Source organism: Muntiacus reevesi, chromosome 20 (genome assembly GCF_963930625.1).
Source record: "Muntiacus reevesi chromosome 20, mMunRee1.1, whole genome shotgun sequence".
NCBI lineage: Eukaryota > Metazoa > Chordata > Mammalia > Artiodactyla > Cervidae > Muntiacus > Muntiacus reevesi.
In genome coordinates this window covers 11046745-11059017 of record NC_089268.1, presented here as the reverse complement: position 1 = coordinate 11059017, position 12273 = coordinate 11046745, and the positions used below count along the sequence as shown (strand labels likewise).

Genomic DNA, 12273 nt, shown 5'->3' with positions numbered 1-12273 from the left:
GATTTCTGTTAACATGAACGACGAGACCTTGCTATATAAGGCGACAGGAGGTGCTAACTATATCCTACAGAAAGGACACAAGTGAGAGAACCAGTGAACACGGTGTAAAAGTGAGAGGGAGGGAGAGAGCGAGCGCGCCAACAAGCAAGCAAGAGCAAGCGAGACTCACTCCTGGAACATCTGATACATTTCCATAAAGGCCAAAGTGTTATTTAGAGCCACCCGCCCTCCCTTCCTCTGGCAAGCAGCAATGTGGGGGGGTGGGGAGGGGAACAGAAGTCATGATCCACAACCTGCAACTCCTGGAATTCCTTAACTGAAAGTGCAAAACAAACTAGCAGAGAAATAAATGCTTCCTTCCTCCGATTTGGTGGGGGGGGGGGGGGAGGGCGGCGATTCAGAGTTCCACGCCTCATCCTTCCTTCCTTAGGGAACACAGAATTTTTTTTTTTTTTTTTTTTGAGAATGTGCACATCTCACTCTTTGCAAAGCCTCTCAGCTGCCCCTATTTGTTTAAGTTTAACCTTAGCTGATCCACTGAAATCAAAAGGGTCTGATTTGTCAGTGCCAAGAGACATGTGCCGTGCTCCTGAGACGGCCCCAACATCCCGGAAACCTGACACTACCAGCTCGTGAGACCAGCCACTACTGTATGCTCCCCGAGGGACCAAATACCTCTGCCCTGAGGTAGCATAAATAATTGACCAAATCAGAGTCCAACATCGGTATTGCGCCAGGACGCCGAACAGGCTCTCCCTGCACGAACCCAGACCTGTTAGCGATTTTAACCCATATCAGCAGGGCAGATGACAACCCTGTGCTGAACACTAGTTCACACTCCACGGCTAACGTTCAACCTGACGTTCTCTGTAAGTGGAAATGTACGGTACCGACCAAACGATTCCCTAGTCTGCACAAAGCTCTCCAAACTGTTCATGAGATCAGAGGATCCTGGAACCCAAAGGGTCAAGCTCAACTATTTTTACAGATGAGAAATCTAAGACCCTTAGGCCTCCGGAGGTTGGTCTGGAGAGGTGGAGGAGACCCAGGCGTCGGCACACCTGGTTCTGGTCTTGCTATCTGCTCTCTCGCTGTGTGGCCTTGGCAGTGATCTCATCTTGCTGGGCTTCAAGATCTAAAATAAGCAGGTTGCCTGCATGGTCCTTAAAAATCCCTTTTATGTTCTGATAGTGCTGAGAAGGCATGTCTTCACCACACTGCGACGGTGCGCTTCCCCTCGGGGTTGGCAGAGCCCTGCTGGGAGGCCTCTCCCATGCCTGCCTGCACAGCACGCCCCCTCCTCATCCGCAGGCCTGCAGTCCCAAGGCTGTCTGGCGAGGAGGGCCGTGCTTCACACACACAACCCCGCACTGCCCAAGCCCAACGCCAGGGTCCCACAGTGCTAGGTCCATGTTTCAGGAAGAACCCCAATAACCAGCTCTCCAAATGCTGAGCCCGTCACCCAAAGGACGGTTTGGTCCACAGTGGGCTCGGCTTTTGGCCGGTCTGCAGAGGTCGAGCAGGGGCGGCCACGGAGCTCCACTCGGCAGATCTGAGGACTCACCCACCGGAGCCCAGAGGCATGAACTCTGGCATCTCCTTCCTCTGCTCTTAACTGCTTTGGGGCTTTCACACCCAAAACCCAAAGGTCAGGTTCAGAGCACTGAATACGCCCTGAACAGCCTGGATCGCATCTCCAGGGAAGTGCTGCATACATGAGTTCTGCATGGCTTCATTCAGGCCTCAGGAAGCCCTGACTCTGGGGGTATGAACACCACATGAGTCAACTGCCAGTTGCAGGAAGCTGCCCATGATGCTGACGGTGGGGCCACACAAGCACCTAATGGTGATTCGGGCCAATGGAACTTCCTAGGGGAAGTGGGAGTCAAGCAGAGTGGAAAACCGGCCATCTCCAGGACCATATCCTAATGGCCAGCTTCCTCTAGATCCTGGTCCAGAGGGCAGTGACCCCTGACCGCATCTGAATGTGAAAGAGGGCGCTGGTAACAGGCTTCTCTTCCTTGGCCCCAGCTTCTAGCTCCTTACTTGACAACTTTTTTGAGGAGATGGGAGTCCAACAACAAAAGAAAAACACCAGTCCAGAACTGGGACCCAGCCAGGCTCACACTGCCTGGGTGGACCTTGGAACCCAGGTCACAGAGCATGTTCTGACTGCTGCTGGCATCACCAACAATGAAGGCCCTGTCCAACAGCCATGCACTCAAGCGGGCCATCAATGCAGAAAGAGAGACAGATGCCAAGAGCTCCCTAACAGACCGATGCTGGAGGAAGGAAGTGGGCAGAAAAAGGAATGGAAACTTATGGCAGGAGGAAATATGCAAAGAGTAAGAATTTCTGAGGGCCATAATCCCATTAGAGAAACCACAGTCCACCAGAGTAGAGGAAATCATGGGAAGGGATTCTTATGTGACACAACTCACCCAGGAATTCCCAAGGAAAGACACCTTGGCATCTGAAAAGCTTGTCAAGATCTAAGAACCTGAGGATCTCAACAAGCTAGCATTCTCTTTCCCATAAAATACAATATCCAAGGCTAAGCTAGATTTCCCGGAAAATCAATGAGTGGGAAAAGATCTACTCAACAGTCCCTTCCTTCAGTAAAATCAGGATAATATTAGGTCTCTTAGGGACAAGGTGTTAACAATATAATACACTAATCAAAAGCCAGATCTCCCCCAAACCCCAACACCAAAAGCCAGCTCTTAAGCAAATTACTGAACTTCTTTGTGCCTGGCAATCTCATCTATAATTCTGGGATCTTAACAGTACTTATTTCATAAGATTGTTATGGGAATTTTATGTGCGAAGCATTTAGACCATGCCTGGCACATGCCAGCTCCGAACAGATGTTAACACCTGTTCTTATTCATATTCTGTTCACAGATGAGACCTACTACTTCTCTGTTCCTCACAGGTTGTCACAAGGGTTGTCAGCGTGTTGTTGACACGTTGTTGTCAACATGTGCAACATGTTGTTGCACATGCCAAGTACAGACATCATCCTTATAAGTCTCGACACAGGAGGAGGTGACCAGAGGTAAGACAGGGAGAAGGCGGAAATGAGAATCAGCCCAGTGAGAAACAGCCCCGCGCTGTCGCTGTGATCCCTCCTCCACCAGCACACGTGTGTGAAACGTCCATCTTCAGGGCGCACCCGAAGATGCAGAGACGGAGGCACGGCCTCTGCTCCATCAGCCTCTCAGTTACTGGAAGCGACCAGCGTGTACAGAAACAACTAGAATTCAAAGGAAAGATTAAAGAAACGTATAAACCAAATGCACAGTACAGTGAGTAGTAACGAGTGTATGATAACTTTGAACCAAGAGGCTTCTCAGAGGAGGTAGATTCTGAGTTGGACACTGAAGGAGAAGGCCTCAGAAAAAGTGGAACTACATTAGAAAAATCAGAGACAGGACCCTTGTGCCCAGGACTCACGGAGTCCAGAAGAGAACCCGCGGGCCCACAGCCGTCCTTCAACTGAGAGTCACCATGCTCCCACCTTGGGGGTGCCACAGCTCCTTCAATGCTCGTCCTCCCCTGCCCATGGCCCTCCTCCCACCTGCCCTTCTAGGAGAGGAGCAGAGGGGACAGGACGTGCAGAGGGCTGTGTCCCCACTCTCGCCATACATCCAGGCCCGCTGCTCCACTCAACAGCAGGGCACACCAGCATGCTAATTCCCAGTCCCTTCAACTTTCCATTTTTTCCTTTTGTCCTGTGAGCTGCTGAAGCAAGGGGTCTTCTCTGATGCATTTTAATTACTATGATGATCCATGGGGATTCTCAAGCATTTTTGAATAATAACATTTTAACATTTACACATTTCCAGTCACCTCTGCCAGTTTAAATGAGGGCTGAAAAATGCAGCGTGTCAGAGGACTTGCTATGTTAAATCAATCCCCAGGCTCAGAGGAGAAGGCTAGGTTACTCCAGTTTCCTGGGCTGTTCTACTTTCTTTGTGCCCTTAGGATTAGAACCTTCCAAACGCTTAGTCACAGTGGTGAGCATCAGAAACTGTGTGTGTCCAGGGAACTCCCAAGTACATGGATGTTTTTGGAGGGTCATTGTGCTTCCCTCGAAAAGAAGGTACTGAGTAGGTTATCCAGACATGTGCTGGAGACCATGATCTGACAAGACAAATAGACTGAGAGCCCACACTGTTCCATGACAACCTGAGAAACAGAACAAGAGCTGGACTGGGATTCAGGAGGCCCACGTTGGAGCTGCAGCCCGTGACTTTTCCTCTCTGGGTCTCTCTCAAAAATTAATGGTTGGGATGCATTCTCCAAGGCTTTGAGATTTAGTATGGTTTGAATCTGTGATTAGATGACCTAAGTTCCCTTCCAGCTCTGTGACATTAAAACATGAATAGTAGCAGGGCTTCAGGGAAAATGATTTAACCTCATGATTAAATAGGCTTTGGATTTGGCCACGTTAGGGCTTAAGGGCCAGCTCTAACACCTAACTTTTTCTTCCTCATCTATTAAACAGGAATAAAAATAGCCTCTACTCGGAAGATTTGTCTGGAGATATGCAATGACCTAATCAGTGTAAATGAACCCAGAGCATGGTTGGCCCGTAAGAAGCATTCAGTTAATGGAAGTTGCCATCATTAGCATTTTTCATTTACAACGGTTTCCAAACTGTTCTTCATGCTAACACGGCGCCGAGTCTGGTTTCCTTTACTCCAGCTCAATAGAGAAGACTGGTTTCTTCTAAGTGAACCAGGCAGAATAAAAGTCAAATGCCAGGGCAGGTCCAGTCATCTTGCAAGTTTAGTGCAGAGCTGTGTGTGATCGCACGATGGAGAACACTCAGGTCAGGAACCACCTCCTCCCGACAGCGCCCACGGGCACAGCTCGACTCTGAGACTCAGGACCGTTCTACTAGGCTTGGTCCTGGTTACCTGATATCTCCCCGTTTCCCTAAACTCTTCCCTAAGAGTCTGTTCACGGGCTGTTGATGGACCTCTGGCCCCTCACACTTCCCTGTTCAGTATCACCAGCTCTGCCTGGATCAGCTTCTACTCGGCCATGATATTTAACCAGGCCTGATTTAACAGCACACTTGCCATCTCCGTGTCCCTTGATCTTCTGCCAGTTCAAATACTGAGTATTCACAACCATTTGCTTTCTCTTCTCCAGTTGCTGGAATGTTGAGCCCTGCTGAATATTCAAGAAACAACTGACTGAGTCCTCTACCAATTTAACTCAGCTGTCTTCCAACTGCTACCAAGTATTATGTACTAGCTCCTCTGTGCCAGACATTGTGCTAAGCATGTTCTCTTTTAATATTCACAACAACCACGAGGGAGGAATCTGTATCCCTATTTTATCCATAGAAACTGAGGCTTAAAGAGGTTACACGGCTTCCTCAAGGCTGCCAGCCAAGAAGTGGGAAAGAAGGAATTCAAATGCAACCCTCATTACCAGGCACAGTCATGCTTTTATTCACCTCATGAAAACTATGATTTCGCCATAAGATCAATTCCTTGCCTCTTCCCTTGGTGCCTATACTCTTGGGAGGATAATTGCACCAATTTACTGAGATGATTTAGATCAAACCTCCTTAACTGTTTTTAACATCATGTCAAAATCTGGGGGTAATATCATCTCTTCCCACTTGAGAAGTATATCTTCTCATCTAAGATTTACCAAAGGCCATCTCATTGCCCAATTATTTTTCTAGTCTTTATCCTTCTAGCTCTACTATATTATTTGACACTGTTTACTAATTGTCCCTACTCTCTCCTCCTTTCTTGGTCATGGGACTTTTTTAGACTGGCTCACAGCCACCTAGAATAAAGACTGAATTTTTCATCTTTGTGGCTAGGTGTAGCCACAAGTTCTGGCCCATGGGTTATTAGTGAGAGTGGTTTGTGCAACTTTTGAGAACCGTCTTTAAAGTGTCTTTAAAGACTGTCTTCTTCTCTTCTTTCTGGTCTGTGCTGATAGCTTAAACTTGAGCAGTTACCTTGAACTCTAAGATGGCAGAAGGAAACTGGGCCCTTAACCACCGTGAACTGCCATACTAGCTCTAGACTCCTTACTTCTGGACAATCTTATTTAAGACAGACAGCTACCTGGGGGTTTTTGGAAGTTTAGCCTGGCTTCCAAGACACTGTATGATCCTGGTTATCTTCCCATGTTTCTCCTCTCTGCTGCTAAATGTAAGTTCTATTCTTGACATCTTCAATCTCTCCAATCTTTCCCTCAGCAACTGATTTTCTCTTATATTATCTATCACTTCAACGTGGATGATTCATGAATCTGTATTTTAATCATTACATCTTTCTTGAACATCAGACCCACATTTCCAAGAGTTTATGGAGCACTTCTAGCTGGTTATTGTGGTAACTGAAACACCTCAAACTTAACATAATCCAGAATTGAACTTATTTCCTCAAATGTGCCCCTCCTTCAATCCCCTGTTTCTGTTAGTTGAACAATACTTCCCCAATTAACCAGGCTCAAAACCTCAGACTCATCCTCAATGCCTTCTCCTCCTCATTCATCCATATTTGGATGAATGCAAGATCCTGTTAATGCTACCTGTTCAAAACCTCTGCTATCCATGTTCTCCTTCCAGTCACTTCCTATCATCCCCCTGGTCTGAGCTCTAATTTCCTTTAAGAATTCCTTGAGCTCTCTAGATTTCAAGGTATCCCTAACTCCAGTCTCTCCCAACCACACTTCAAGATTCTACAATTACACATATACTCAGCCCTCCATATCCATGAATTCTGCAATGGTGGATTCAACCAGTCACAGATCTAAAATACTCAGAAAGAAAAAAAAAACAAATTCCAGAAAGTTCCAAAAAGCAAAATTTCAATTTACCATGGGCCAGCAACTACTTACCAGTATTTACATTGTATCAGGAATCAGAAGTAATTCAAATGATTTAAAGTATCTGGGAAGCTACATGGAGCTTATATACAAAAAACTATGCCATTTTATATAAGCACTTGAGTGTCCAGGGATCTTGCTATGGGGGGAGGGAGGGCGGGGGGGGGATATCCAGGAACAAATGCGCTGAGGACACCGAGTGACGACTGTTCTTAAAGTGGCTTCTATCCTGTCACCTCATTCAAAAAGCTTCAACAATACTCCACTGTCTGAGTAGAATAAAGACCGCCATCTGAGATCCAATATTCTATGGCCAGTCCTTGTTCCAATCACACTGGATTATTTACCATTCTCCAAATATGCTATCGTCTCCCACCATCTTACTGTTACTGATGCCATGTCCTCTGCTTGGAAAGGCCCTCTTTCTTCTCACTTCTGCTCATCAAGTAGAATTCTCTATTTGGGGGTTCAGCTCAAATGCACTTCCTTCATAAAGCCATCTCTGATCTCTTACAATGACATAATTAATCCCTTTTTGAACTCTGAAGCTACTTTTATACCACTTTAACATATTTTGACCTTTTATGATTATTTTACATATGTCTCATGTATACATATGTATATAAATGGCTGTTGATACATTCGGTGGAAGAAAATACAGATGCATAGCTTACAAAGCTCGAACTTATTCCATAATGGAAAGAAAAGTAAACTGCTCCAACGCAGAAATATAAATTGAAAAGATACAGTAGGGATCCTCTGACGGAAGGGGTGAGAGAAGAGGAAGCTGCTGAAAATGAGGCTAAACTGTTACACCCCCTCATTTACAATTTTTGCCTTTGGGAAAAGCACCCAAATTTACTCCTTATAATCTACCAAGAAAAGCTGGCCTGGACTTCCATGTTAAGATGGCTGATTGAATACAGGTACTTACTTACATCTTCTTCCCACAGTCTTACTAAACTAAGAGTGGGCCTTCTACTAAAAGGTGTGTGAATGAAAGCACACCCGACAAAACTCAATCCCAAGCTGCCAAAAGGAAAGTCCAGACTTCACGCTATAGACTTCCCCAAAGCCTTCCCCAAAGGCTCGGAAACTGGCAGCACTTTGGATGTGGGAGTTGAGAGAGAAGCTAAAATAACATTTTTCCTCCCCTTCAAAAAGATTAAGATCTTCACGAACTTCACACAGGCCAAAATGCACAGCTCTCAGGAGGAATGACTTAATTGCATCTTAAGACTTCAGAGGTGTAGCATGTGCCAAGGACTAGCCATGTATTACGGTCTTCTGATAATCGTGCATCACTGTCCTAAGCTAAGTAACCACTTCACCTGGACTGAAACACTATTAGTGGATGCTGCAGAAAAGCACCACAGAGAACGATGACTTTCAGAGGTCCTGGCTACTTTCCCATTTGCTAACAAACTTGACCACTGTTTCTCTGAGCAGGAGCATGCCCCCAGTGTTCAGCGGGCAAAGAGTTAAACACTACAGAGAAATAAGTGACTGTGCTAAACGAAACAGGAAGCATCGTTCTGCTGAGACAATCCTGTATAAAGATTTCAGAAGACTTTGTCTACATTTGAAACAACTGAAATAACAGAGGAATATCTAGTTGGATAAAACCGTCATAAAACCATCTGAGTCTAGTGCCTTTATTGGGGAGGGAGGATGGGCTTTCCACTTCATGGATCTATTAAAGTTTTCTCCTTCTGTCAGTTTTTGTCATTTCTACAGACACAACTGGCATTTCTGGAGATTCTTCACTGTGAAGGTTTGTCCTGCATGCTTAGCATTCCTGGTCACTGGGCACCAAATGCCAGTACGAACCCCTCCTCAACTAGTCATCGTGATCAATCAGTAACTCACCCAGACAACTCTTTCCAGGAGGACGGGAGCAACTCTAGCCAAATAAAATCTATTCCTATTAATTCTCTTTCTATTAATTTTTAAAATCTCTGAATTTGTGGTTATATCTATTTCTTATATTATTCCTAAACGTTGTGTTCCCCTTTTCTTGATCAGAAATGTTGAGACATTTTAAAAAACAGACAAGATTTCATTCTAATTATCAAACCTATTGCTTTTTGCTTTGTTTTTAAAATTTCATTTCTGCTTTCCTTTCTTTCTTTCTGTGTTTAACTGAAGTGTAAATGCATACCATAAAGTAGGTGACCTGTTGTATCTGTTTTATCTTTATTAATTGCTCTCTGAAACTGTCTCCTGCTTAAGTTTTAGTTTTTCTTGTTTTTAACAAATGAATTTAAGAAGAAAAACTTTATGCTGAGTACCACTTTGGCCAAATATTATCAGTGCTTAAACAAAATATTTCCACTACCATTAATTTCTAAGTTGGAAAATGATAGAAGAGAAAAAAGATAGGCAACTCACAGACTAAACATATAATACTAATCAATAAGATAAGCTGCTCAGTTTCACTGGATCAGGGAAATGCCAAATTCAAAAGTCACTCTCTTTGCTTACTATGGGGAAAAGCACTGAAAAGTGGTAATACTCTGTGTTGGCAAAGGTATAGGGGAAAAAACGCACTCATTCACCGTTAAGGAAGGGCCCAGTGGCTCCACCAGCAAATCCAGACATGCATCTACATTCTGACCTGCTCATTCTACTTTCTGTCAATGTCTTTTAGAGAAACACACTTGTAAGCATGTAAGAATGTCTGCATGGAATGTTCACAGCAGCATAATTTATAACAGAGAAGTAATACTGAAGACAACTTAAACATCCATCAGTTAGCGAATAGAAAAGCGAGTTTCGGAAGGACTTCTCTGGTGGTCCAGTGGCTGGGACTCCATGTTCCTAACGTGGGGGGCCCAGGCTGAGTCCCTGGTTGGCAAACTGGATCCCACACACTGCAACTAGGAGTTCCCATGTTGCAACTAAGACTAGGTATAGCCAAATATATACATATGATGAATTTCTAAATAAAATGAAACATTTTTAAAAATGAATTATGGGCTGTTTAACAATTTTAAAAGAATAAGGTAGACTTTTAGAACTGTGACAAAATTTATTTATAATCTATGAACAAATTTTAAAAAAGTTTACAAAATAGTTTGTAAAATATAATCCTATTTTAGGTTAAAAACAAACAAAGCAATTTCATATGATCACTTTTATATAACAATAGCACATGGCCTGAAGTAAAAAACAACATACTTTCAAACTATGGTCATCTCTGGTAACTGTGAGTAGTAGAGAGGTGAGAAAAATCTGGGCATTTTATTTGTATTCACTTTTGTATTGTTTGAAATTTTTCCTTCAAGTAAGCTAAAATGAATGTAATTTTATAATGTAATTAAAAATAACTCCTACCTCACCCCTCACATTATAGTTTCTAGTATTACAAAGGAGGAGCTGAAAGCTCTGGTAGTCTCATTAACACAGCCTTTTTGAAAACTGATGAATTAATTCATAAAAGCTGCCTAAGATAATGACATAAGTGGAAAAGCAGGCAAAATTTAATATGTACTAATGCACGACATCATCTGCTGACTTGCCTCACTGTGACCAATCCTAGCAAGCGTTTCTTCCAGGCTACTGAGAAATTGGCAGAGCCTATTTTCATATTTAATGTCTCCACTCCTTTGTCTGAAAGCTCTTTGAGTGATCTAAGCAGCTTGCCTGGAGGCAGGCACACTTCTCATGCTGCGGTTCAATTAAATCTGCTTCCAGCACCGCCCACTCTCAACAGCCCAGTATGGCAGAGCTGGAAGAAACCAAAACAAAGGAGCATGAGATGTGAGGTCAGAAGTCCTCCTGAGTAGCCCTCTCCTGAACCTAGAGATTTCTTGACCTGAGGACAGAAATTTCCGGTCAAGGTCACTTGGCCCCATTTACAAAGTTCATCTGATTTTCCCCTTTCCTTCCTTTCAAAGGTTGAGTCAGCTGACCTTACAGTGGTTCCAGGTCAGACCTTTGAAAGAAAGAATTAGAATCTCATTCCTCCATGATGCTAAAGATTCTTCCCTCACTAAGAACTCCTTTCAGGGGACTTTTCTGGTGGTCCAGTGGTTATGACTTTGTGTTTCCAAGGCAGAGGTTGCTGGTTTAATCCCTGATCAGGGAACTAAGATTCCACATGCCTTGCGGCCAAAAACTTAAAAAATAAATTTGAAAAAAAAAAAAAAAACCAAAACACCCTTTTCAAACAGAGCATTCAATTCTTTAAGGGTTAAATTTCAGTATGATTTATTACTAAACAACTAGAGCAGGTGTCAGTGCTCCACCCACTCTGCAGCACTATTCACAATAGTCAAAACATGGAAATAACCTAAATGTCCATTGCCAGATGAATGGATAAAGACCTGGTATGTATATACAATGGAATACTACTCAGCCATAAAAAGAAGAATAATACCATCTGCAGCAACATGGGTGCAACTAAAGATGCTCATACTAAGTGAAATAAGTCAGAAAGAGAAAGACAAATATCATACATCACTTAGGTTGTTGTTGTTTAGTCACTAAGTCATGTCCAACTCTTTTGTGACCCCATGGGCTATAGCCCACCAGTCTCCTCTGTCCATGGGACTTTCCAGGCAAGAATCCTGGAGTGGGTTGCCATTTCCTTCTCCAGGGAATCTCCCCGACCCAGGGATTGAACCTGAGTCTCTGCATTGGCAGGAAGATTCTATCACTGAGCCATCAAGGGAAGCCCACATTACTTGTATGTGGAATCTAAAATACGGCACAAATGAACCTATGAAACAGAAAGAGACTCATGGACCTACAGAACAGACTTGCAGTTGCCAAGAGGGAGCAGGGGAGGCAAGGGAGTGACTAGGAGTTTGGGGTACACAGATGCAAACTATTACATTTAGAATGGATAAACAACAAGGTCCTAATGTACACCTCAGGGAACTATACTCAGCATCCTGTGATAAACCACAATATTCTTACATTAAAAGAATGCATATATGTATATAACTAAGTCACTCTGCTTACAGCAAAGACTGACACAACATTGTAAATCAACTGTACTTCAGTCAAAAAATGTGAAGAAAAAAAATAAATCCTAGGTTTAAATGTATACCAAAAGCTGTAACATTCCTAGAAGAAAATATGGGGAAAAAACATTAGTGACTTTATCCATTTAAAAAAAAAAGGGTAAACTGAATTTTATCAAAATCAAGAAACTTTCGTTCTTCAAAAGACACTGTTAAGGGGATAAAAAGACAAATTACAGACTAGGAGAAAATAATATATCTAATAAAGAACTAAAATCCAAAATACATAAAAAAAAAACCCTTACAACTCATTAAGAAACAACCTAACTTTTTTTAATGAGCAAAAGATCCAAACAGACCATTCATTAGATCCAAGGATGCCAAAGAATCTCATTAATAGATGTTCAATACCATTAGTCACCAGGGAAATGTAAAT

At 43.3% G+C, this 12273-nt stretch overlaps 1 protein-coding gene across 7 annotated transcripts in view; it reads right to left on the bottom strand.

The window, feature by feature from the left end:
* Positions 1 to 12273, bottom strand: part of ANKS1A (ankyrin repeat and sterile alpha motif domain containing 1A) — a 165313-nt gene that overhangs the window by 59799 nt on the left and 93241 nt on the right. The window lies entirely within an intron of this gene.